Source organism: Pleurodeles waltl, chromosome 8, assembly GCF_031143425.1.
Source record: "Pleurodeles waltl isolate 20211129_DDA chromosome 8, aPleWal1.hap1.20221129, whole genome shotgun sequence".
In the NCBI taxonomy this organism is placed as follows: domain Eukaryota; kingdom Metazoa; phylum Chordata; class Amphibia; order Caudata; family Salamandridae; genus Pleurodeles; species Pleurodeles waltl.
The window spans coordinates 1,413,543,788-1,413,570,748 of NC_090447.1; positions in this window are offsets into that span (position 1 = coordinate 1,413,543,788).

Here is a 26,961-nt window from a genome sequence, read left to right on the forward strand (position 1 = left end):
TCCTCTGAGAAATGCCTCAGTGACTTTCAGTATTTTTTTAGAATGCAATATAGGAAAGTTCATAATACAATATATGATGCCACATTCCAACATCTGATGGTAGTAGTGCTGGGGGAATACATCTGCTCAACCTAGATTCCTACACATTTTTGGACAAACTCTCAAACTTATTTGAGGTTAGAAACTGGACTTTAAGTACCCGTGTGACATTTTGATGTGATGGTGAGGTAAGTACATCCCAGGACCACTTCTGCTTCTTCCTTGTGTGAACATAAAGCCATACTTTAAAAATATTTAGACTCAGAGACATTTAAAGTAACATACAGTACAACAGGTTAAAATTAGCCACATCCTATTGCAGACTTAGGCCCTCATTATGTACTTGGCGGTCAAGACTACCATGCCGGCGGCGGCCGAAATTTTTGGCACAGGCGGCCTTCCACCACTGCCAGGCTACCACCGACAGGCAGCCTGACGATGGGGCAGCGCAGCCCCTCAGATAAAGAACCCCTGTTCTGCCAGCCATTCCCTGGCAGGCTCACCTGCCAGGGAAAGGCTGGCGGAAGGGGTGCTCCGGGTCCCCCCTGGGGGCCCCTGCACTGCCCATGCACTTGGCATGGGCAGCGCAGGGGCCCCCGTGCAGAGCCCCGTTGCGCAGGTCACTGCACCCGCCGCACAGCGGCATTGACGATGGCACCATGTGGAGCCGTCATCAATGTCCCTGCCCAGCATTCTGCTGGGCTGGCGGAAACATTGTTTCCGCCCACTGGCCCAGCAGAATTTTAATTATTCAGCCGGCGGGGTGTCAAGGGGGTTTGCGGTCTGTGATAAGACCGGCAGCATGAACACGGTGGGGATTCCCACTGTGTTCATAATGACTCCCCAAGATCCTCATTTGAGTTGGCTAGCCATCAAAATGCTGGGGTGGTGTTGGCCTCACCTCCACTGACTCAGTCTGCATGCCAAATTTAGATTTTGCTACACGGGTTGAACTTAAACCAAGATGCTCAATCTTGGTCTGCTATAAAATGCTGGCCTTCCAATCTCCTTAAATCTATGTGCAAGCTAAGTCAAACAGTTAAGGTCTAGCTCAGAGGAGGTGATGTGTAGCTTGAGACTAAATTCTATACAACCCAGTTATCACAGTAGTGATATCAATAGAATATTAACTAATGTTATTTTGTACTAAATTATCTTTTACAAACACTTTAACTACATAGTATGCAAGTACATAATAGAAACCCCACAAAATAAATATGTTGAAACAGAAGGCAACTATATTACACACAATGTATACTGTTTGCAATCTTTGACTGTGAATCCTGTTTTTCTTTATAATTATGTAAAATCACAATGTCACAATATTCATACTAGAAAAATGTCTTGTAGTACACAGTTTGAATGGCTAGCAGTATGTGAGCCCTACAAAAATGACAAAAAACACACAATGCAAAGTAAACAACCTATGGGGAAAGGAAGTAAGATTCAAGTGCCTTATTAATCAGGGGAAACAATATTTTGACCAGGAAACCTGCTTTGCTTCCTGGATTAAGGATGAGGGTGCACAATATCATTAGAATCACATGATTAGACAGTGGTAGCAATGTTGGTTCAGTGGCTCTACATCTGGAGAGGACAGAGGTTTGTGTTAAAGGTAGACAGAATGGTCTGCTTCTCATGGTCAACAGGGCAGTGGGTGGACAGTTTTAGGAGGCACACACAAGGACCACTCATAACCCCATTGGGTTTCTGGGTTCAGTTCAGTGTTCACACATGTTTGCTGGTTGCTGGACCTCTACTTGGAGAAGCATACTCCGGGAATCATCAGTGTGAATTTGGGACACTTGCTACATCACCCAGGCAACTGAGTGTAATGATTGTGTTCAATACGTTACCCATACCTGCCCGAGGTGATTATTTACCATGTGTGGAATAATTTGGGAGATCCCACAAGTATGAAGAAGCAACCATGAGCACAGGAATGCTAGCTAATGTGCTAGCTAAGGCAGCAACAGTCAGATCACTTGCACTTGAAGGCTAATCATGGGTTATCCTTTTCATTTCACTGGTGAGTGGGAGAAATGGTTTCCTGGTGCTCTCTGTAAGCATCTTTGAACTCCTGGAGCCCTGCCATGGGGATTACGAGTCCCCGTTCTGCCAGCCTTTGCATGGCGGTAGCCCCGCCATGAAACGGCTGGTGGAAAGGGGGTTCCCCATAGGGGACCCTGCACTGCCTCTGCACTTGTCATGGGCAGTGCAGGGGCCACCATGGACAGCCCTGTGTCACTTTTCACTGCCCGATTTACGGGCAGTGAAAAGCGCAATGGGTGCTATCGCACCCGACACACCGCCACATTGCAGCCGGCTCAATTATGAGCCGGCATTAATGTCAAGGCTCTGTTCCCCGCTGGGCCGGTGGGCGGAAATGCTGTTTCCACCCACCGGCCCAGCAGGCAACTCTTAATAGGGCCAACAGGCAGAGGACTGACGTGGCGCTCCTCCGTGCGAATGAGTTTGACGGTTGGCCTCCTCTACCCGCCAAACTCATAATGAGGGCCTCAGTGTTTGACAGTTTAGCAACAACCTACGCCCAGCCCAAGCATTCTGAAAGAGCAGCTTGTGTGGTTATGGTAAATTCTTCATCCTCAAAGAGGATAATGGGTAGTGCAAAACTTTACTTATTGCCCAATTTCATTGGCAGGACAACAGGTGCGGACTGGAATTAGCTCTGATGAAAAACAATGGACCTGATGATCACTTGGGTGGTTGAACTGCCACAACTCTTATACAGCGATGGTGAGGTAGCTGTCAAGCTAGCGTCCTCGCCGCCATCGAATTACGATGTTTCCACTGAGCTGACCGGCGGAAGCGTCCTATTACAATGTTTCTGACTGTCAGTGCAGTGGAAACAGTGAGGTGGCATTGGCCTCCCTCAGGGAGTCGAGGCCAAGGCTATTGCACACAGCACCCTCAGAATATGTAGTGTCTGTCATAGCTGACAGTGTGCATTTCAAGGGTGCTGACAGGGGAGCCCCTGCACTGCCCACTGTAGGAGGTTGGCCCTCTAGGTAGTATGCAAAATTAGACACACTGTACAGGGGGTCCAGGCAAGCACATGTTGGTTTCCAGAGGCAAAAGCTAGATCACCTAATGCTCTAATTTGTTAGGTAGCTTGGTCAAGCAGTTAGGCTAATCTTGGAGAAGTACAAAGCATTTGTTGTACTCACAGTATCAATCCTGCATCTCACACATTCGAAGGAATAACTGGAGGCCAATTTATAAAAAACACTACAGATTTTTATATACATTTTAAGACCAAGATTATCAAAATTTGTTACATACTTTTTGGGATATGGATTTTAGAATTTTTAATAAAAGCGGTCTTTCTGTGCGTAATTACACACCATAGGAATCAATAGGCAGTCACTTTTGAAAATACATATAAAATCGCACAGTGGCTTTACTACGTTCCGCTTTTGCAGGTTGGTCAAGGCCGTCAGTGGGCACACTGTGCCAGCTGGAGAGACTCAGGCATCTCCCGGTTCTGGCAGGAGCAGCATTGAAAAGTCTCTTGGACCAGGTGCAGGGCCATTGAGGAGGACCACTTGGAAAAGGCTGGTTCTTAAAGATTTAAAGGTGGTGTCTTGGTGTCTCCTTGTGGTGTCAAGGTTGCAAGGGGTGTGGGACCCTGGGGGCACAGCTGGGTACTCGTTGTAGGGCATTGGACGTCCGGGTGCAGAGCCAGTTGGTTATCCAGGAGCACACGGAGTCCTTTGGAGATGGAGGTAAGTCTCTTTGAGGGCTGCTTACAGGACAACGGGGGCCTTCTGGTAGGCGGTATGGCATGTTTCTGAAGTCCCTCAACTGGGGCTTCCTCCTGATCCTTTTTCAGCTCTGGGGGAGCTGGTTTTCATATTGTCTGACGTCAGCTGACCAGTACCCAGGGTATTGGTATGGTACGGCCACCAGAGGGTGAAGTGCCACCAAACTTGACACACTTGCAGGGTTTCTTCGGGTGGTCATCGGTGTGTCTTCAGGTCTGGCTGACACTTCCAGTTTGGGAGATATTAGCAGGTCAGTGAAGTGACCCTCAATGGGTTGCTGGTTCTTTGTTGGTTGCAGAGTGGTACCTCCACTCAGAAGAGAGATCTTGGGCGATTTGTGAAGCCTGGAGGTCCTCTGTTTTTTTTTAGGTCAGTCCAGTGTCCAGCTCCTCCGCAGCAGCGATTGTTAGGTCCTGGGTGCAGCAGGCAGGGGTTGGCACCCTTTTCTTGATGCAGAGGATCCACAGTTGTATGGCTTTGGGTCTTCTTTGGTGCTGGTCTTCTTTGTCCTTTCAAATCATATCTGATCTAGGAATGCCCACTAAATACTGAATTTAGTGGGCATTTTAGGGGGAATCTGGTAGAGTCCAATTGGACACTTAACTTTGGGTGGCTACACCCACTACAGTGACCACTTCCTGTGGGAAGGGTCACTGCCCTAAACTGAATTGGCTATATTCCATCCATTCAAGATGGAGTAAAATGAAATAGAGGGTCCATCTCACAGGCAACCCCTTAGGGGTGGTGCAGGCCAGGTGAGGCCACTCCTCCTACCCTTTGCTAGGTTTTCCGCCTTTGCTCCCACTAAAAGTGGAGGTTTGCAAAGGGGGATGCCATCTGCTGCTAGCAGCAGGCTTTGGAGTCGAGTTTCAAGGGTGGTAAGCCCTTTGAAGCTCACCGCCAGGACAGTGTGCATTCCTGAGGGAGGGGGTGTTAGCTCCTCCACCGAGGAAGGGCATTGTCTTATAAACAGGAGAGGCAGGGCTCTCCCCCAAGGTTTGTATATTGGCTGTCTAGAGGTGGCAGCTAGATGGGACCAGTCAGCAACTGTGCCAGGATAGTTAACGTTTGCAAGGAAAACAGTACCTATTAAACCCTCCTCTGACTCTACAACCTTGTAATTGCCCCTTTGTGTAACATTAGAGTAACTTCTGTATCTACTAATGTAATTTGCTCCTGGTCTAATGATAACTCTCTTGGTTGACAACTTTGGTAAGGAGTGTCCCAAAATTATATTCTGAAACCTTTCACGGTTTGCAGCACCCAGGATTCTTTTGTTATGGCCAACCAGTTTTGAGCGGAAGATCGTACTCTTCCCCCACCTTTGTATGGGAAGAACCAAGTAAAGGATTGAAACTTACCTTGATCTCTATCTCCTTGTGATCTCCCCTTGTTGCCACAGGAACGGGCGGTTCAAACTCTATGTCTGAAGAAGCCAAAGTTGGATCATACACTCCTTCCATAGTCCTGTTGTTCTTGGTAATAATATTGGGACATTTGTGCCCCATGGCTGATGGCCAGTCCTCTTCTGTCAGCCCTCCCAAAAATTCTACTGTTGAACATGCAACGCATATTAGATTGGGCTCTACTGAAGACAGCAAATGTGGAAACGTATTTGCCTATTGTTTTCCTTGTTCTCTAAATCTCCCACTTTAGGATTAATCCTCATAAGAATGGCTCTTCTCATTTCAGCTAGAAGTCCAGCATTGGCATTACCAAGCAGCCATAAAGCCGTTTAGATGCAACCCCTGAGTAGTTCAACATTTACGGTGACTTCTTCAGCTATGTCTAAGATCCTGGACAGTGGACCCAGGATGTCCAATCCTGACACTGCTTAAGGAAGTTCCCAGGCCTTTTTGAGGATTTTTCCCTGATTTAAACATCAAGAGACTTACGAATTCAAAATTTAATGAAGGAGGTGGTGTGGTACATAGGCCACCAGTCCGACCCCCTTGGATAAGTAATAAGGTTAGGATTAAATATATCTGCACCCGATGGGTCTTTTATAACCTTTGATGGTGAAGGCTGTTCTAAGTTCTCATCAAGAAAATCAGTTTCCAAAATCTCTTGTGGATCAAATATGTATTCCTCACTTATTATTATCATGTATTATTCCACATTTTCTAAATCACTGTCATGCATTACATTTTCAGAATCTGTATTGCGTGAGCAATAGCCTTCTTTTGTGCCATTGAAGTATATTGATTCGAGAGTTCCAACCTGGAATGCTTGCTGATGATGTATTTGATGTTCTTTAAAGGGCTGCATGTTGGGGCAGACATAAAAGGTTATTTCATAATGGTAGCCTCTGGTCTTGTAATGAAATCCTGAAATGCCAAATGATGATGATAGAGGTGAAGAGGAAGGAGCTGGCTTGCAACAAAATCTCATCAACAGCTTCTTCTCATGAGTGTAAGTATATCATTAGAGGTCATGACTTTGACTTTTTAATGAACTCTTGTTGTGATGTTGTGAGGAGTATGTTTGTTGAAAATGTTAGGAAGCTGAAGATCTGGCAAAATCTGGCAATGGGTGTTAGGTGAAGAAGGTTTTGAGACATTCACATTTTGTTAATATTGCTTTGTTTAGGTCAGATTTTTGTCATTAACCACGTTCTCCATAGGTTTGCAATATGAATTGTGTCATATTTATGGTTTCATAGCTAAACTCTTTGTTTTTGTGTTTTTTAGGTACCTCTACCATGGCATCTTCATTTGTACATTTCAGAGTTGTGACATTAGCAGGTGTATGATGCTGCTGGAACATAGGAAGTGGACATGAATTGTTCCTGGAAATGTATGTCACAGACTTTGGGTGTGCAAAACCTGTGTCAAGTCAGCTTGCACAGTGATAGGATGGAAGTTCAGGAGACTCCATTGGACTTGTCCCTTGTTGTGTGGCCGTAATGCATTGTGTGTGTCATCATGTGTTCAGACAATATGTAGTTGCAGGCCAAATTCATGTTAGTTTCCCGTCACATTGGCTAAATACTCTTTTTGTATGAACTGTATGTAGCCGTTGATGTGTTTCATCATTGTAGGCCAAAGCGCCTGTAGCACATATGTTTGTGTCATACCACCAGATTCAGAAGCACTGGATTGTAAAAACCGTGTGATCAGAAACTGTTGTACTGCTATCTGTCTGAGTCTCACTTTATATTATGCTAGATTCCTTTTGTGAGCTAGGAGATATGGCTTCAGCTGATGACATCAACCAAATCATTTTTACCTGTTCTACAGGTCAATGTCTGATACATCCCTTCCTTCCATGTTCTAGATGCCTTCCTTCCATGTTCTGGAGGTCTGTACCTGCAAATGTGATCACTTACATAGTATGACTCAGCCATGTATGATTTACCATGTTTCTGACATATTACCCGCCTATGATTGGAAGAATGTAATAAAAATGTTATAAGACAAGACACTTCTATGTATGTGTTGGTGTGACATGTTTGTGATCCCGAGGTAAACATCGTGTACATGCAACATATTCATGCTTAGACAAGTTGCTTGTTTTGCCATTGTATATCTCACATGGTATTACATATCTACATTTGTAAATGTGAAATGTACTACAGCAGACAATTAGTTTGTGACTTGTGAATTTATTAAAGTGCCAAAGGTGAATATATACTTGATGAAAAAACAAACATAAAAGAGAAGTGAAGTGGTCAGTATTGGTGGGTGAAACCAAAGATGTAGATACCAAATCATCTGAAAACCAAAGTCCTGATTACTCCTCCCTTCAGAAATGGAATAGTGCCCAGAATTAGTCAACAGAACAAATGTGTGACACACATTGCAGGAAATTAAGGATGAGGTTTCTTGCTGACAGTGGTGGGTGTCTTGCCATCTGCACCTCCTGGATATTTACATGGACATCCCTGCTTGCGAGGCTGAAGGGATTCAGCTTATGCAGAGGCAGGGGTGTCTGAAGGTATTTCTTCCTCTGGCAGGGCCTCCCCTCCTGTGGCTACTGCAGATGTAGATGGGATTGATGTGGATGCATTACAGGAAGGGGTAGATGGTGGTGATAGAGCCTTGCTCAGGGTTGTATGGATGTCCATCAAGACTCCTGGTAGGGAGTCCATGTGGGAGTTATATCTATTGGTACATGTCCCTCTGCAGCCGCTTAATTTCCTGGAGTTCAGTAACTACCTGGCTCATCACGCCTTGAGACTTGGATGATGGTGTCCTGGTAGTGAGTGGCCCCAGTGACCTCACTCTAATGGCCCACACTATCCCTCCACTGAACCCTACATCCACAAGTCTGTTCCCTTGTCCCAGGGTCCCCTTTCCAACTGAGTCCTGATTCCTCTGTGTCGGGGCTGGTGACTTGCACTTTAGGATCCAGTAAGAACTATGCTAAGTACACAGGTTTGAGGAAATGTTGTTGGCTGAGATGTTGTTGCAGCTGAGGTGGGGGGTGTTGGTGCGGGCACAGTGAGACTCATTGTTGCCGTCTGCCTAGGCTGACCAGATGTGCCAGGTCCTTCATCCACATCCACAAATCCAGGAGTGTTGTCATCCCTATGGGCCTCATCCGGGGTGGGTTGGGAGTCTGCTCAGTGGACAGTCTCTGCCCACATGCTGTACCAGATCTACCTGTTGTGAAATAGAGAACATTGTTATTGGTGGAAGTGTTGAATCTACATTCAAATGTTTTGTGTCACAGTAAGTAGAGATGTAGGAAAATATTAATAGGTATTGTTCCTATTGTAATATATTTCCATGGCATTGAACTTGTTGACAAGACATTTTTAGAGGTTGGAAAAAGTGTATTTGAATTCAGCAGCTCATTAGATGTGCTGGTAAGTTGAATTTTAGATGGAGGAATGAACATGGCATCTAACAGACAGTTAAGCCTGCACAGTGGATACGTAAAGTGTATTTGACCATTCCATGGCCAAGTTGTGTACGATACAGGCGAACACACAACTTGGTTGTATATGTACCACTGGTCCTCATGTGAGCAGTGCAGAGTCAATGGTTACCTGCCACTTCCATTTGGCTGAAGCAGCTGAATACCTTACAAATAATTGATGTACACACTTGGTAAGCTGTCATTCATGCCATCAATAGCTTCATTTGGAGATACCAGGACAACATCAAGCTAGGTAGGCAGACATGTCTGAGTTAAGCATGACATGTAGATTGCTCAGTCCATGGTGAGTGAACATCAGTTGTGACATGACAAAGAAGTAAATATGGGCAAGAGCACAATGGCCTCTTGTTTTGAACTGCAGAAACAGGGCCTTGTGGTGGTTGAAGTCATGTTGCTGCCTAACTCCCAAAACTAGACAAATGGTAAACTCCATGATGAGTGAACATCAGTTGTAACATGGCAAACAAGTGAACATGGGCAAGAGCACAATGGCCTCTTGTTTTAAATCACAGAAACAGGGCCTCATGGTAGTTGTAGTCATATCATTTTCTAACTCCCGACACTAGGCAATTGAAAAATTCTATGATGAGTGCACATCAGTTGTGGCATGGCAAACAAGTGAATATGGGCAAGAGCATAATGGCCTCTTGTTTTGAGTTATAGAAACATGATCTTGTGTAGTCATGCCACTCTCTATACTTTCCAACACTTGACAAATGGTTAGTCTTACTTAGCTGTTGCCACACTGAGGTTAAGTTGGATCATACTTTTACATATTGACACATGCCTTGGGTCCTGGGATGATATTTTGATAGCAAAAAGCTTACAGACCCCATTCCAACATATGGCATGTAATGGAGATTGATACATGTGATGTTATATGAGACAATACACATTGACAAGCTAACATCTCTGATACTTTGTGTATTGTATGTTAGGAAAGTACAGCACAATGGCAAAAGCTGAAATGTGAGCATACAGGACACTGAAGTTTTGTGACAGTTATTGTGATGTAACTTACTAGACTCCACTCCCCTAGCTATTCCTGTCAAGCCCTCAGGATGCAGGATGGCCAAGACCTTCTCCTCCGAGGGAAAGAGTTGTAATGTGGCACTGGGAGGACCACCACCAGTCTTCTGGGCCTCCAGGTGTTGCTTGGAGGCCAGGGAAGGCATCTCCCGCCTTCAGTTGTTCCACCTCTTCCTAATATCTTCCTTTGTGCTCAAGGTGGTGACTACAGCATTCACTCTGTGGACTATCCTTTGCCACATTTCCTTTTTCCTATTAAAAGGGGTATATTGGATTTGGGCTCCAAACAATTGTGGCTCTACTCTTATGATTTCATCCACCATGACTCTCAACTCATCCTCAGACAAATGTGGATTTTTAACACATGATATGACTGTAAATATTAAAATTGGTGACAAGTACTAAAAAAACAAGACAAGTTATATTGGGGGAAAAAATGAGAAGAAGTGTATGGGAAGTGTTAAATGGGATGGGGAAAAGGGCTTCCTTATCTCACAAAAATAAAACAATGATATGTGGTCTCCATCTTTCTGTACTGCAGTGGAGGGGCAAAGGATCATGGTCTGTGTTTTATAGTGTGACTTGCAGGTGTGTCCTCTTGGCCAATGTCTGTCAACTGTGTTGTTTTTGAATCCATACAATGGGCACTGTTCAGGTGTTTGCTGAGAGCATAACATGACACCCTACTGCCATCAGCTAACTGCCTCAAGGGGACTGCCAGTATAACTGCGTTGTTGTAATTGGCTCAGCGGTTAGCCACAGCCATGATGGCAACGCAGTATGCACCACCAATATTGCAGCCCGCCGTGCTGCTGGCAGGTTGCACTCCATCAACGCAGTCAGTGGTTCAAGCTGCATACATTGTAATACAGTGGGCTGATCACCGCTGGTGCATGGTTCTTCTTGGGACCGCCGCAATGGCAGACAGGTGGTCAAACTGCCAAACTCGTTATTGGGCCCTAAGTGATCGCTATAAAAGACAATAACTGATAAAACATTTCAACCCAATAAAACACTAAAAAAACAAACCATTAACCAAATTAACCAATACAATTATGCCATCATTAAAGTAACAATATAAAAGGCACACCAGATGTGACTTCTTACTACTCCAAAAATTACCAAAGCTTCAAGAAGACGACACTGCTGGATTGGAACAATATGTATAACTGCCTTCTAAAGTAAGTAAAACATTTATTTATACTAACTTATAAATTAAAAAGAAAAATAACAACTAACAAAACACTCTACTGCTTTTTTTTATTTATCCTTAGCTACTACAAAAAATTACTACAACATCAAGAAACTTGTTGTCTGCCGAACAATGACATAAATTACATACCTGGAAAAGGGCACAAAAAAGTTAATTTAAACAATTAATAAACACAAACTCACCCTAAAGCAATACAAATACAATCAAGTCACCTCAGTTACCAACAAACAAATGTATAAAATAAAACAAAAACAATTTTTCCCCTAGAAAAAGGAGCCACCTGATGCACATTACAACACACCCAATGGAAAACCTGAAATAAAGACTGCATTTTCGAACAAGAACCCATTTGTAAGTATAAAGTAGAAATAAGTACCATAATTTTGTATCTCAATAATAAGTATACTATACATTGTACTATATAATAAAAAAAAAATAATCCTTTGTATCATTAAGTATTTTCAGACATAGGGCCTCATCAGGAAGGCTGGCGGTCAAAGACCGCCAGCCTTGCAGCGGCAGTTGGACCACCGCGGCTGGACCCGCCAACCTACCGCTGTCCCCGTCAGGATCAGTGATCCCAAAGGGCTAACGGCTAAGGGCCTGGTTGTAATCAGCCAGGCGGCTCTGAACTCATTGCTGCCCTGCTAATTACACCCTTGTTCTCCACCAGCTTCATCATCGTGGTGTGACCGCCATGAAAAGGCTGGTGGACAACAAGTGCAGGGAGCCCCAGGGGGGTCCTGCACTGCCCATGCCATGCCATGCTGTGCAGACAGTGCGCATTTCAAGGGTGCTGGTGCACCCTGCATGTGGCAGCATTGCCGTCACCCAAGGGAAAGCTGTAATTGAGCCGGTGGGGAGGCTGCCACCTCAACGGTGGTCTCTTCACCACAGGGCTGGCGGTCGGGCTTTCCAACCGCCAAACTTGCAATCAGGGTCATAATGGCAAAAAAAGCAAATTATATCTAATCACAGAAAGGAAAACAATTACTCTTGCACGTGAGCTACACTTACAGCCAAGAATGTACAAGCACATAAATTATTAGTTGGAAATGTCCCAAATATTACTCTAATGCCTGCTATGGGAGAGCCAGTACTAAGGATGACTTTGTTACTAAGAGAACACAACCACCCTCCAAATGTCCACAAAATTGAAGTTAGTCAAGTACTACAAGATTTAAGGGAGCCCACAACTAAAATACTAAAATATATACTACATAAAGTCCCCTAACACATCACAGGCCAGCTATCAGCTATACCTACCGTAAAATGGTTAATAGCACAAACTGAAAAAAAACACCAGTGAAACCTTTCCTGTCCATAGAAGATACCAAGATATCCAAATTTCTGAACACTTAACCACCATACACAATGTAGAACTCTTGCTCTTATAAGATAAACTTAACAATGATAACTGCAGCTTAATACTTTAACAGCAGATAATGTATTAAAACTAGGTCAATTTCAAATATGGATGATGGATGGGATATTCAAAGTGTGCCATAAACCATTCACTTAGATATACACTATGCATGGTGAATGTTGAAACATTAATATACCATTCATGTACTCCCCTACTACCTAATAAACAAAGTAGCTCTAACTGTGAATTACTAAAACACATTTAAGGGGGTCATTACAACATTGGCGGTAAAAGCCTCTTACCGCCGTGCAGAAGACCGCCAATACACCGCCGCAACCACGGAAATCCGCCACAGCTATTATGACACACATCTCGGAATCCACCGAAATTCAGACACCCACACAACTCCGCCACACCAAAGGTCAGTGTTAAACTGGCGAAAACAATTCCTCCACCGTCACGCCAACAGAAACACGCCCATGCTATCACGACCCACGAATCCACGCGGCGGTCTTTCAACTGCGGTATTCCATTGGCGGTACACCGCCGCGCTCAAAATACACACACATCTCCAAAACACCGCCACATTGGACAATTCCAAATACACACACCTGACACACATACAAACACCACTCCCACACACCCAACACAATATAAAACACACACCCACATCACCCACAAACCCCTACGAGTCGGTGGAGGAATGGACACTGGTAAGTCAAATCTTAACTATCACATCCCCCTCCCTACCTGCATGCTATCACACACCCCCACCCTCACCCCCTCCCCTATCACCACAAATTCTCACTAATGTACTAATAACACAAACCACTCATCCCAACACCAAGCCCTGCATGACACAACCAAGCATGGTCACCCCTCACCAAAGCATGCTCATTGCACATACCCAGAACAACCCCCTAACCATCATCACACAAACCCACACACAGGAATGCTTGCACTGGGGTACACACACACCCACCCATTGCACACCATTACACACACACATGCAATAATCATGCTCTCATATCCCTGCAGGATCACACCGGAGGGTCCAGACATCTCCACTACACCCACAGAAGAGGCCCACAGTGACGACAGCAGCTCTGCCCTACTGGATCCTGATGACCAGCCCGGACCATCGTGGGCCTCGGGACAGTCGGTTCCCCTTGCACAGGCACATCCCAACACTGACCTTCCACCCTCTTGTAACACCAGCACAGCACCCACCCAGCGGACCCATACCTCCGTACCCAGGACACGTCAATCAGCGGTGTGTCCACCACTACAGGGAACCCAGGATAACCCACCACCCCAACAACAACAGGCACCGGGGGGCAGGGGTAGTGGGCACACGGTCCAGGGGACGGAGGCACAGGAACACAGGGGAACTGGGGGGGCTGCTGTGTGACAGGGGGCGGACAGGCCAAGGGAACCCACTCTCCACGAGGCCCTCTCCTCCATCATGGGAGCATACCACCACTCCCAGGAGACGATGGCGACGGTCCTGGCCAAGTTTCAGGAGACCCAGCGCCTGCAGGAGGAGCAGTATTTGGGTTTCAGGGAGGAGCTCAGAACCATCAGCTCCGCCCTGGGCACCATCGTAGGGGTGCTGAAGGACATACAAAAGACCATAAGGGACACCGTGGCACTCCAAGGGGCCCCTGACACTAGCCTGGACGATGAACTGCCCACCACCTCTGCCGGCGCTAGTGGACAGGACGCTCCGCCACAGGACCACCACACCAGCACCCCACCCCCTGCAGACGGACAACCACCACGCAAGCGGTCCCTGAGATCCAGGAACAGGACAGAGCAAGATAGCAAGACCCCCACCAGGAAATGAGACCACCCTGATTGTCCTCCCACTGTCCCACCTTGTTACCCTGTCCGTACTTTAACTGCCCCAGCTCCACTTCCTATGCCCATATGGGCAGTGCTCCTGTGTGATCAATAGACTGGACTCTGCCATGGACATTCCTCCACCGTCCCCCATCACCATTTTACAACCCCCCTCCAGTTTTGAGCACTTAAATAAACACCCTTGAACCACAAAACAATCTGGAGTCAGTCTGTGATTTGGTAAATTTGTATTATCAATGACAGTGTCAAAATGCGTTTTCAATTGTAAAGCCAACATACCTATGTCACACATCACAAGTCCTTGAAGGATGCAAGCAGATGACACACGTTGGTAACCACACCTGTGAAACCGTAATGGAAAGGTACAACTCAGTGACCAAATAGTGCTATGGAATAACAGACATGATAGAGGTAGAAGTGTGAAAGTGAATGTAATGATAAAAAAGAAATGTTCTCACCTGTGTGTCACTGGAAATATTGCTGTATGACTGGCTCCCTGTTGTCTATGTCTTCTTCCTCAGCTTCCTCCTCATCACTGTCCACAGGCTCTACAGGCTCCACAGCTGCCACAACACCGCCATCTGGACCATCCTCCTGCAGAAAAGGCACCTGTCGTCGCAAAGCAAGATTGTGAAGCATCGAGCAGGGGATGATGATTTGGCACACCTTCTTCGATGAGTAGAATAGGGAACCACCTGTCATATGGAGGCACCTGAACCTGGCCTTCAGGAGGCCGAAGGTGCGTTTGATCACCCTCCTAGTCCGCCCATGGGCCTCATTGTAGCGTTCCTCTGCCCTGGTCCTGGGATTCCTCACTGGGGTCAATAGCTAGGACAGGTTGGGGTAACCAGAGTCCCCTAATAGCCACACACGGTGCCTCTGGAGTTGACCCATCACATACGGGATACTGCTATTCCGCAGGATGTAGGCGTCATGCACAGAGCCAGGGAACATAGCATTTACCTGGGAGATGTACTGGTCTGCCAAACATACCATCTGTACATTCATCGAATGATAACTCTTCCGGTTCCTGTCTGTACACCTGTTCACTCCTGTGGGGGGGGACCAGAGATACATGGGTGCCATCAATAGCACTTTTGATGTTGGGGATATGTCCAAGGGCATAGAAGTCACCTTTAACTGTAGCCAAATCCTCCACCTGAGGGAAAACGATGTACCTCCTTACGTGTTTCAGCAGGGCAGACAACACTCTTGAGAACACGTTGGAAAACATAGGCTGGGACATCCCTGATGCCATGGCCACTGTTGTCTGAAAAGACCCATTTGCAAGGAAATGGAGCACTGACAGCACCTGCACGTCAGGGGGGATTCCAGTGGGATGGCGGATTGGTGACATCAGGTCTGGCTCCAACTGGGTACATAGTTCCTGGATAGTGGCACGGTCAAACCTGTAGGTGATGATTAAATGTCGCTCCTCCATTGTCAACAGGTCCACCAGCGGTCGGTACACCGGAGGATTCCGCCATCTTCTCAAATGTCCAAGCTGACGGTGCCTAGGAAGGACAACAGCGACCACAGAGTCAACAAATTTCCAGGTATGTACCCACAGATACACAGAACACGACACCAAACACAAAACTCTTCCTGTATGTGTGTTAAGTGTAGGCCTAGGTTTGTGTGACGCAGTAGTAAATGAAGCCATGTGGGCCCCTGAAATGGCGGCTGCCTGACCTCTAAACTGGGACAATGGGATGTGAGGTATCTGCGCTGGCGTTGTACCCCGTCGCGGTAGGCGGTCGTAGACCGCGGCGCAATGCTGCATTGGTTAACATTGGACCCTATGGGTCCCAGGAGCCAATGATGAAGTGCGCCGGCAGTGATGATACGCACCGCCGCGGACGTCACCGCCGCGGACGTGACCGCCATTTTCTATCTGTTCAATCACTCGATACCTAATCTTCGACAGGAGAGGACCTACACTGCAAGTGCTGCTGTGACCTTGGTCTGGAAGAGACAATGGCTGGTGTGTCTGGGGAAAGGGCCCCTGCCTTCACTGCTCAGGAGTTGGAGAAGCTTGTGGACGGGGTCCTCCCCCAGTACACGCTACTCTACGGTCCTCCAGACCAACAGGTAAGTACCAAGGGAGCACGTTGTATGGGATATGCCTGGGTGGAGAGGGCTGGTTGTAAGAAGGAAGGGGGCAGAGTTCAGGGAACATGAAGGACTGTGAATGCATGTGCCACATGGCAAGGGTAGGGATGGGGGCCACTCACATTGACGGTGCAGTTGGTAATGACTTTTCTTCTTCCCCTCTGCATGTCATGTAGGTCAGCGCCCACCAGAAGAAGGACATTTGGCATGCCATCGCCAAGGACGTCCGGACCCTGGGGGTCCACCAGAGACGGGGCACCCACTGCCAGAAAAGATGGGAGGACATTCGCCGCTGGAGCAAGAAGACGGCGGAGGCTCAGCTGGGGATGGCCTCCCAACGTGGGAGGGGTGCCCGTCGCACCATGACCCCCCTGATGTGCAGGATCCTGGCGGTGGCCTACCCGGAGTTGGATGGGCGCTTGAGGGCATCACAGCAGACACAAGGGGGTGAGTACACTCTCATTCTGGGGACTTTGCGCGCAGTGGAGGGGTCTGGGTGGGGGAGGAGGGATGTGGGTTTCCCTAGGCCAGGCCGACTTACGTAGGCTAGGCCCCTCCGTAATGCAGGCCATGTGCCACTCCATCCCACCTCAGTAGAGGGCCAAGTACAGGTATACATGCCCCTGTGGCATCCATGTGTGCAGATGTCCACCATAGCCATGTAGGCCAGATCCCAGGAATTTCATCTGTAGTGGCCAAGAGCACGGCGTAGTGCAGGGGGCTGCTGTGTCTGTAATGTCCGCCAACGGTAGCGGTAAGCCATGCACTCAACCTGTCTTTCTTCTGTCCCCCCCACTCCCTTTTTCTGCTCTCCCTGCTCTTTTGTGCATCAGCATCATCAGGCGGTGGTACAGCGGCAACGGAGCATGAGGGAGCTGCATCCCACATGGCCATGGAGGGCCACACCACGGACTCAGAATACACCAGTGGGACGGAGCTTCACGTCGGTCACCGGATCACCAACCAGCGACACGGACTTGTCCGCCGATGGGAGCTCCCTTGTGGTGGTGGCACCATCTGTGCCCCCCACTTCTACAGGTACAGCCGCCACCTCCCCTACCAGCACCGCCCTCCCAGCAGCCCCTCAGCGTTCGCCCCGTGCCCTCTCACCCAGGAGGGTGGGCATCACCTTCGCCCCAGGCACCTCAGCCCCTGCCCCTGTCACCCCTGCTGCCCTCAGTGAGGAGGCCATTGACCTCCTCAGGTCACTCACTGTTGGGCAATCTACCATTGTGAATGCCATCCAGGGGGTAGAAAGGGAGTTGCAACACGCTAATGCATTCCTGGAGGGCATTCATTCTGGTCAGGCTGCCCATCATCGAACCCTGCAATCTCTGGCCTCAGCACTGATGGCAGCCATTGTCCCTGTGTCTAGCCTCCCCCTCCAACTTCCTCCACCCAGACCCAATCCCCTGTACCCCAGCCTATCCCAAGCACACCAGCAAACAAGCATGCATACACCTCAACACACACAAGTAGCTCAGGCAAACATAGGCACCACACAACCCACAGGCACTCATGCAAGCATCACCCACATACAGACACAGCAACATCCACTGCCTCCACTGTGTCTCCCTAGTCGTCGTCTCCCTCCTAGTGTGGTCTACACTCTCACCTGCATGCACTACATCTACAGGCACTAGGACTCGCACCAGAACACCCAGCACCACACCCCGCTCACCTGCACTCACCACGCCCACTACCATTTACACGTCCCCTGTGTCCACTCCCAGTGTGTCTGTGACGCCCCCTCCCAAAGTACACAAACGCGGGCACCCACACACCCAACATCCATCCACCTCACAACAGCCTCCAGTACCTGCACCTGCACCCAAAACACCTAAAGTTACACCTCCTACAACCACCTCCTCTTCCTCCACTCCCAGACCCCCTCCAGCTACCCATCCCAGTCTTCGTCAGCAACTCTTCCTCAGCAACGTTGACCTCTTTGCCCCCCCCCTCCAATTCATAAGTCCTGTAGTAGCACCTCAGCCAAAAAAACTCCAGGACCTGTGGTGCGTGTTCAAGGTGTGTGGAGTGCACCGGCCACCAGGGCAGCCAGTGTGACACGGAGCCAAAGCACTGCCGGTCCACCCCCTGTAAAGCACCTCAAGTTGGAAAGTGGCCGACGGGACAGGTTGAAGACTCCTCCCAGGAGGGCAGCAGTATCGTCACTGGTCAGGAGACCACCGCCAGAGTCAGTGCCCAGGAGGGCAGCAGTATCGTCACTGGTCAGGAGGCCACCTCCAGAGTCAGTGCCCAGGAGGGCCCTGGCGGCCACAGCCCCGCTGGGCAATGAGGGACCGTCATGCCACACTCCAATGCACAGGTCAGAGACCGCCATGGTAAAGCACCGCTGAACAGGGCAAAGCACCGCTGAACAGGTCAGAGACCGCCATGGCAAAGCACAGCTGAACAGGTCAGAGACCGCCATGGCAAAGCACCGCTGAACAAGGCAAAGCACCGCTGAACAGGTCAGAGACCGCCATGGCAAAGCACCGCTGAACAGGGCAAAGCACTGCTGAACAAGGAAAACACCGCCACATCAAGCATCGTTATCCCATGTGCAGCTGGGACAGTGACGGAACAGGAACCGTCACAGGGAGCCTGATGCAGTCTGGGCACCATTCCCCCTCCAGAACCAGTGGAGACATGCATCCACTCCGTCTGTCCTTAACAGGATGAAGCACTCTGGGCACCAGTCCCCCTCCAGAACCAGTGGAGACTGTTATCCACTTGAGAGACTGTGGCTTTGCACTCCCCAGGATGGTACAGTGGGAAAACCACCCACTGTAGAGACTTGAGAGACTGTGGCTTTGCACTCCCCAGGATGGTACAGTGGGCAAACCACCCACTGTAGAGACTTGAGAGACTGTGGCTTTGCACTCCCCAGGATTCATCAATGGGCATGGAGCCCCGTCGTGGAACTGGCGTGGTGCTGTAATCCGGCTGAGTTGCCCCCCTCTTCCCTTCCACCTGAGGTGTCTGTTGTATTTCTATCTGATGCCCCTGCAGTGTTCTCTCCGTTTGTGGACAGGTATCTAGTGTGGGCCTCGCCCATGCATTTTTGGACCAGTGGTGCACGGACATTGATATGTGCATACCTGCACTACTTCTCGTAATGTATATAATTTTGAATGTGTATATATATCTGTATATATTTGGAACTGTATTTTGATACATTACAATGTTTGAACTGATTTCCTTTTGTCTTTGCATTCTTCCGGGGGGTTGTGGGTTGTTACTGTGATGTTTAGAAATGCATTGGTGTGTGTGTTGTAATGTGCGAGGGTGGGGGTGGGGGTGTTGCGTGTGTGTGTCCCTGACTTTTGCCTCCCCCCTCCCCTATGTCGTAGGTGCAGTACTCACTGTTGTCTTCGGCACCGCCGTTGCTGGTGTTCGTAGATGAGCAGGAAGACAAGGGCAGGGAGTATTTGTAATTCCGGCTCCATGGTGTCCTCCTTCCTCGTGGAGTATGTTGAGGTGAGCGTTTTCCCATTGCAAAAGCTGTTTCTGCCGTGTTTTTATCCACAGTGAATCCTCCCCGGAAAAGCTGGCGGATTGGCGGGTTGTGATACTGTGGGCGGTACATTGTCTTCCGCCTGTCTGTTGGCGGTGACCGCCGCGCTGCTTGTCTGTACCGCCGTGGCGGGCGGTGTGTCAAAGTGGCTGTCTATGTTGGCTGTTTCCGCCACGGTCATAATTCCCTTTTTTTGTCCGCTGGCCTGTTTGCGGTATTACCGCACCTTTCACACCGTCCGCCAGGGTTGTAATGACCCCCTAAAATTTAAACAAACTTCCTCTCCCCACATAAAATAATAATAGATTTTGAACAAGTCATGATTCATACCATCCTAAACCTTTACCCACACATAGCCATACATTGCCTTTACCACTATTTTATTCAAAGCATTTGAAGGCATTTCCAACAATCTGCACTAAGTGTGGAATATGCAACAAGCTTGTAAACTGTCTTTGTAATTTAAAAAAAAAATTGCACTAGCCTATGTACCTGTCACAAGATAGTTAACCACTACACCTTACTTGTAGAAAGTAATTTCTATCAGCAAAACAAACACAAACTAAGGACCATATTATGAGTCTGGTGGTCAACAGACCGCCAGAATCGCGGTGGCGGTTTGACGGCAACGGTTGTGGTGGACTGACCACCACATTACGGGGTGGGCAGGCGGACCCACCAACCTACTGCCGTCCCCACAAGGATCTCTGATCTCGACGGGATGACAACGCTGCCAGTTGTAATCAGCCAGGGAGGTGCTGACTTCAACCTTGTTCTTTGCCAGCCTTTTCATGGCAATTCCACTGCCATGAAATGGCTGGCAGAGAACAAGTGCAGTGGGTCCCCCGGCCCAGCACCCTTGAAATGCGCACTGTCTGCTCTGCACTGTCCCTCTGCATGCAGCAGCATTGCAGCCTGGCCTATTATGGTTGCACCTTTCCCACTGGGCAGCCCAGTGGAAAGTCGTAATAGGGCTGGTGGGGAGACTGACGCCTTGATGGCAGTCTCCTCACCATGGGTCTGGCGGTCAGCAAAGCCGACCACAAACTGGCAGTCAGGTCCTTAGTCCTCTAATGGATTATTTAAAAAACAACTGGGTTGACGGACTGAACCGCTCTGGTGGGGAGACTGACACCTTGCTGCCAGTCTCCACACCATGGGTCTGGCGGTCAGCAAAGCCAACCACAAACTCGCAGTCAGGTCCTTAGTCCTCTAATGGATTATTTAAAAAACACCTAGGTTGACGGACTGAACCGCTCTGGACACAGACGCTAACCAGGATTCCAAATACCATGGTGGAATGTCTATGACAGCACCATGGCTCAAAAAGCCCAAACCAACAATGTAGTAGAAGAATGGCAGAATGCCTTCCATCCACACCAGGCAGAACCCAACCTACACTCTACAAATTTATAGAAGTCCTGCAAAAAGAACAAAGCTACCAACAACTACAAGTGGAACAGTCAGAATCCCCAATTAAACCTGAACTCAACAAACAAGCTGACAGAATAAAAGGCGTACTACAATGTAAAAGTCTTTATTACCAAATGAGTATACTACTTTTAATTACTAGCTAAAACCCTATTATAAAAAACATATTTCCTGCACAGTACCCAGTAAACCAAAGAGACAATTCAAATCAGCATAACTAAAATATTTTTCACCAAATATTAACAAACAATTACACATCAGTCAAAAAATATACAAATAAAAATGCAAATATAACTGATTAATAAAATTAATTAGTTACAAAATAAAAATGTCACCAAACACAAAGCTCAGCATTACAAGATAAATCAACTAGAAACAATTAACTACAACACATAAAATTTTAATGTAACGTACTGTTCTGTAACTGGAGATATTCCTTTGAATCCATATAGTAAAAAATATAATCCTCCAAAAATGGAACCAAAAAATGGAACAATAATTTAAAAAAAGCCCAAAAATGCAAAAATAAAAGAGGTGCAAAAGAAATCCATTGAAGCAATCCAAACTATTCATGAACCGTAATACCCCAAAAATGTGTTAAAAAAGAAAGGTTCCTGAAAATCCGAAAAATCAAGGGAAATCAAAATTAAAAATACTGGTTTACTAGAAACCAAAAGGATTTCCTTAAAAAAAACCACAAAATTCAAACATATATACAATACCCTCCGACTGGGATCCTGTAAAATAAGATACAGTATCAACCAACAAAAAGCAGTATCTACAAACTTTATCTTACCAGGGGGGTTTGAATGTTTTCCTCCCTGGATCATTATAGGCATCATTACGGGTTTGGTGGATGGTTTAGGCCATAGTGGCTACCTCCCTGCCGGGCCAATTATGCGTGTCCTGATAGGCCAGCGGGTGGACACCCGAATTTCTGCCCGCTGGCCAAGTGGGAAACACCCTACAGCATTGTCTCTGACATATAATCAAGCCGGCGGTGATGCTGTAGAAGCAAGGGTGCCCCAGCACCCTCGCAATGTTCTCTCTCTGCAAAGTAGACAGTGAACATTTCGAGGATGCTGGCCAGGGGGACCCCTGCAATACCCTTGCCAAGTGCATGGGCAGTCCACCTGGGGCCCCCTGCACCTGTTCTCCACCAGCCTTTTCATGGTGGTGCTACTGCCATGAAATCTCTGGCAGAGAACGAGGTTGTAATCCCCAGGGCGTCGCTGCCCTGGCAGATTAGGACTGCTGCAACTTCCAGAATGCCAGGATCTCTGATCCTGGAGGTGCTGGCGGTCTGACCATGGCACGACCACAGTGGTCATAATATGGCGCTCAGACTGCCACATTGGCGACGGTCCGATCGCCACCGCGAGTCTGGCGGTCTAGTGACTGCCAGACTCGCAATGGGGCCCTACGTTACCATCGCGCTTTGAACTTTTTTCTCCCTGTATCATCACTTTACATTGTTTTAATCCTAACCCCTGATGGACAACACCTGTGGGGTGGTTAGTTTTAACTCACTGTCTTTCTTCCTTTTTACAGACTCCACACTCTTAACCCACACTGTAGTGTCACATAAGGCCCTAAAAACATCCAAAGAGCTCCTCCCAGGTTTGGATGGGAGTTGTAGCCCACACCACAGAAAACATTTTTATGTGGTTGAAGGAGGCACCCTATGTTGAAGCATGCCAGCTTTGGTGGATGAGGGTTTTCATTTTAAAAAAGGGAATTCCCAAGACGTCTGAATTTATTCTCCATTTTTCACACGTCTATAGCACAAGAGACCTGGGTAATTTGTTGTGTTTGCAAAAAATAAATGTATTGCAATAGGAAAAAAAAAAAAAAAAAAATGTACAACACTGTTGAAAAATTATTGTAATGGTTTACTTGATATGAAAACTCAACTAAATGTATTTAAATATAGTATTCACAAAATTCAACCATGTATACTATACCCTTGGATCGTAATCTTGTAAAATAAGATACAGCACCAACCCATAAAAAACTGTTGGCCTCATCAGGAGTTTGGCGGTCCCACCACGAGAACGCCAAACTTGCGGGGAGGATGCCACCGCCATGGCATCCTCCCGCCCTGTTACAATGTTCCCGCTGGTCAGACCGGTGGGAACAGTGCTATGAGATAGCACTCGGCTTCCTTAAAGGAGCTGAGTGCTATCTCGTAGCACAGAGGGGTCTGACCAGCACCCGTGGAATGTGAATAGCAGACAGTGTGAGTGTGCCCACGACATGGTCCTCGGCAGTGCCTGGCCCCCATGTGACCCTCTGCACTATCTTTCTGCCAGCTTTTTCATGGCAGGAAAAGGCTGGGGGTTGTAATCCACATGGCAGCGCTGAGTTCAGTTCCTCCATGACTGATTACAAGCCCGACCGCCATTGTGCCATCTAGAACCATGTCCCTGGCGGAGACGGTGGTTCTTTGGCGGTCCGACCACCAAAGTCGTATTTTGGCAGTGAGACTCTCAAAGCCGCAGTGGTCCGACCGCCACCATAAGTCTGCCAGTCTGAAGACTGCCAGGCTCGTAATGAGGCCCAGTATCTTCAAACATTATGTTACCAAGGAGGTTTGAATGTTTTCCTTCCTGGTAACATTATGTTGACCAACCAACCACCACGCCACAAGGATTCCACCCATCGTACTACGAGCATGGCGGTGTCCTGATGGTGAGGCACTGCCGGCGGTGGAAGCAGCTGTTCCCATTCCCTGGCGGACAACCTCCTCGCCGGACAAGGTAAGTCGATCGTCCGACAGGGAAGGGGGGTGGGAGGGTGGGGGGTGTTGTCTATGCGTTTGTGAATTTAAGTGTGTATGTGTGTGTGAATGTAAGTGTGCATGCATGTGTGAATGTAAGTGTGTATGCATGTGTGATTGTTGAAGTGAGTGCATGTTGGTACGTTTGTGTGCATGTGTGTCTGTTGGTGCGAGTGAATCCGTGTATGTATGCGTGTTGCTGAATGCATGTATGTATGCGTGTTGGTGACTGTGTATATGTATGCGTGTTGGTGAATGCGCGTATGTATGCGTGTTGGTGACTGTATATGTATGCGTGTTGGTGAATGCATGTATGTATGCGTGTTGGTGTGTGTGCACGTATGCAGGGAGGGTGGTGCTGTCTTGGAAAGGGGTGGGGGAGAGGGGTGCTGGCATGGAAGAGGGTGGGGGACCGGGGTGCTGTCTTGGAAGGGGGTGAGGGGAGTCGTCTGCCGGCAACAGAAAAGGAATTTCCTGTCACCGGCAGCCTTTGCGGCAGGGTTTTCGTGGAGGTGCTACCGCAATGGAAACGCTGGTGGACAAGCGACTCCTAATACCGCTGCTGGTCTTCAGTGGACAGCCGGCCTCGCTGTCCTACTGCCCCGGTGGCACCAGCGGGGATGTGGCGGTTTGGCAGAGGCCAAACTGCCACACTTGTAATGTGGCGCCACATCCCCGCTGGTGCCCTGGTGGCACCAGCAGGATGTGACGGTTTGGCAGAGGCCAAACTGCCACACTTGTAATGTGGAGGTCATCTTCGCCAGCCCGTCAGCGGTGAGACCACCACCTTGGCCCTGGTGGTCTCGAAATGAGGCCCTGAATGTTTCTTATGTTGCCATCCCAAGAGTAGAAATTGTCGGTGGGAAAGCAGATCCTCTTTCAAATCCTGGTGAGTTAAAAAAAAAGTTACCTACCGCATCTCACTCTCTGAAAGGAAAAAAGAAGAACAGAAACCTTAAAGTTGAGAAGAATATAACAGTCTAGCAATAACTGGTGCTCCCCATTGTTTTAGTACCCAAAGCAGATAGAACCATCTGATTTTTTTATTGATTTTAGAAAGGTAGGTCAGATTTTTAAGTTTCACAACTGAGTTCCAAAATATATGCATTTATTAGTATATTATAGGAGCTTTATCTCAGATTACTTCTCAATAGATTTTCTGTTTACAGAATTATTAAAATAATCTGCCTCAAATAAGCAAATAATGTATCTTAGTGTGTAGGACTTAGAAGCATCTACAACTTTAAAAGCCACCAATATTTCAAAACCAGTCCTACAATACCCAAGCATTGACTATACTTTCATGTTACAGACCAATGCCACCATTTAGGAGATGTGGGCAGTGTCATCAGATCTGGATGTCAATAATAAATAAATTCCAGTTGTATTCATCAGTAAAATGCTGTTCCCATAGGAGCACTAATATGTAGGCATTAAAAACAAATGCCTAGGCATCACATAGGCAACAGATAAACTCAATTGCTATCTGGAGGGGAGACAGTTTACCTTGCACACGAACCATGCACGTTGCCTTGGCTGTCACGGAACAAAGGGATTAACCCACGAGTATTGAAGTGTGTTCTATCTCTTAATACTAGAGTTTCATAGTCAGACATGTTTTCCCATAAGTCATGTTCCTGAATGGAAGAAATTAGGGGAGGAGCTTATATACCTGGAAATTACACACTAAACAAAGTATGTAAGAAAAGTTCACAATTCACAAAGGCATGTTTTTCATCTTGACATGCTGATTATTTTTCAGAAGAGTGTAAAATAGATATGACAATGTATTCACCAAACAGCAGCCGACACTTTTCATCCCATGAGCTTTTTCAAGGCTGCAAAATGTATGTATAACATCCCATATCAATCTAAGTTGTTAGTGTCACAAAATAAGTCAGCATATCAATCCAGTGGGCCATACTGTTACCAACATAGTGTTGTGTCTAAAAACACAAAACCAGGAGACATAGATCTGTACCATACTTCAAAAATATGAATAAAACCCATGGACAAGAAAGGTGTCCAAAACAGTGAATTGACTCCACCAATAGAAGTGTGTCACCCTTAACATCATTGTGGATAGATACTGCACCCATAGGGTGAATAGAATGCAATAATAAAGGTAAGAAAGTAGAGTTAATGATAACCCAAAAAGTCATAAGTCAAAAGGAGTAAAGCAATTACCTGAAACAATGAGTAATGAGTCAGGAAACTGTACTAACTAATGGCCTCATTACAAGTTTGGCGGTCCCTCAACGGACCACCAAACACATGGGGAGGACGTCACCGCCATGGCAGTGACATCTCCACCAAGCGTATTACAATGTTCCTGCCAGGCTGACTGGCGGCAACATTGTAATATGTGTTCTGGCCGATCAGTTTGGTGGGAACTGTGCTGCGATATAGGACTCAACCTCCTTAAGGGAGCCGAGTCCTATATCGTAGCACAGAGGGGGTCGTCCAGCACCCTTGGAATGCTTACTGTCTGCAAAGCCCCTGTAAAGCCCCTGCGACTACCATGCAGCACTGTCTGTCCACCACCCTTTTCATGACGTGGTCCTCACCATGAAAAGGCTGGAGGAAAGTGGGGTTGTAATCAGCAAGGCAGCACTGAGTTCAGCACCGCTCTGGCTTATTACAAGCCCAACTGTTCTCACCCCGTCGCGATCTGTGATCCTGGCTGGACGGCGGTCTTTAGGTGTGTCCGCCCGCCTAAGTTGTAACTGGGCGGTCAAGCCACCCAGAGTGCAGCAGTCTGAGTATGGCATCCTCAGATGAGGCCCTGAGTTATTAAGCAAACACATACCGGAGAAGGGGATGGCCAAGATATGCCTGGAAACGAAAGCAAAAGGTCAAATGAAATGGAAGAGTTGGATCGATGAAACAATAGAGTAGGCCCCAAGTGACAGCCTCTTGCCTCGTATAAGGGAAAGTGTG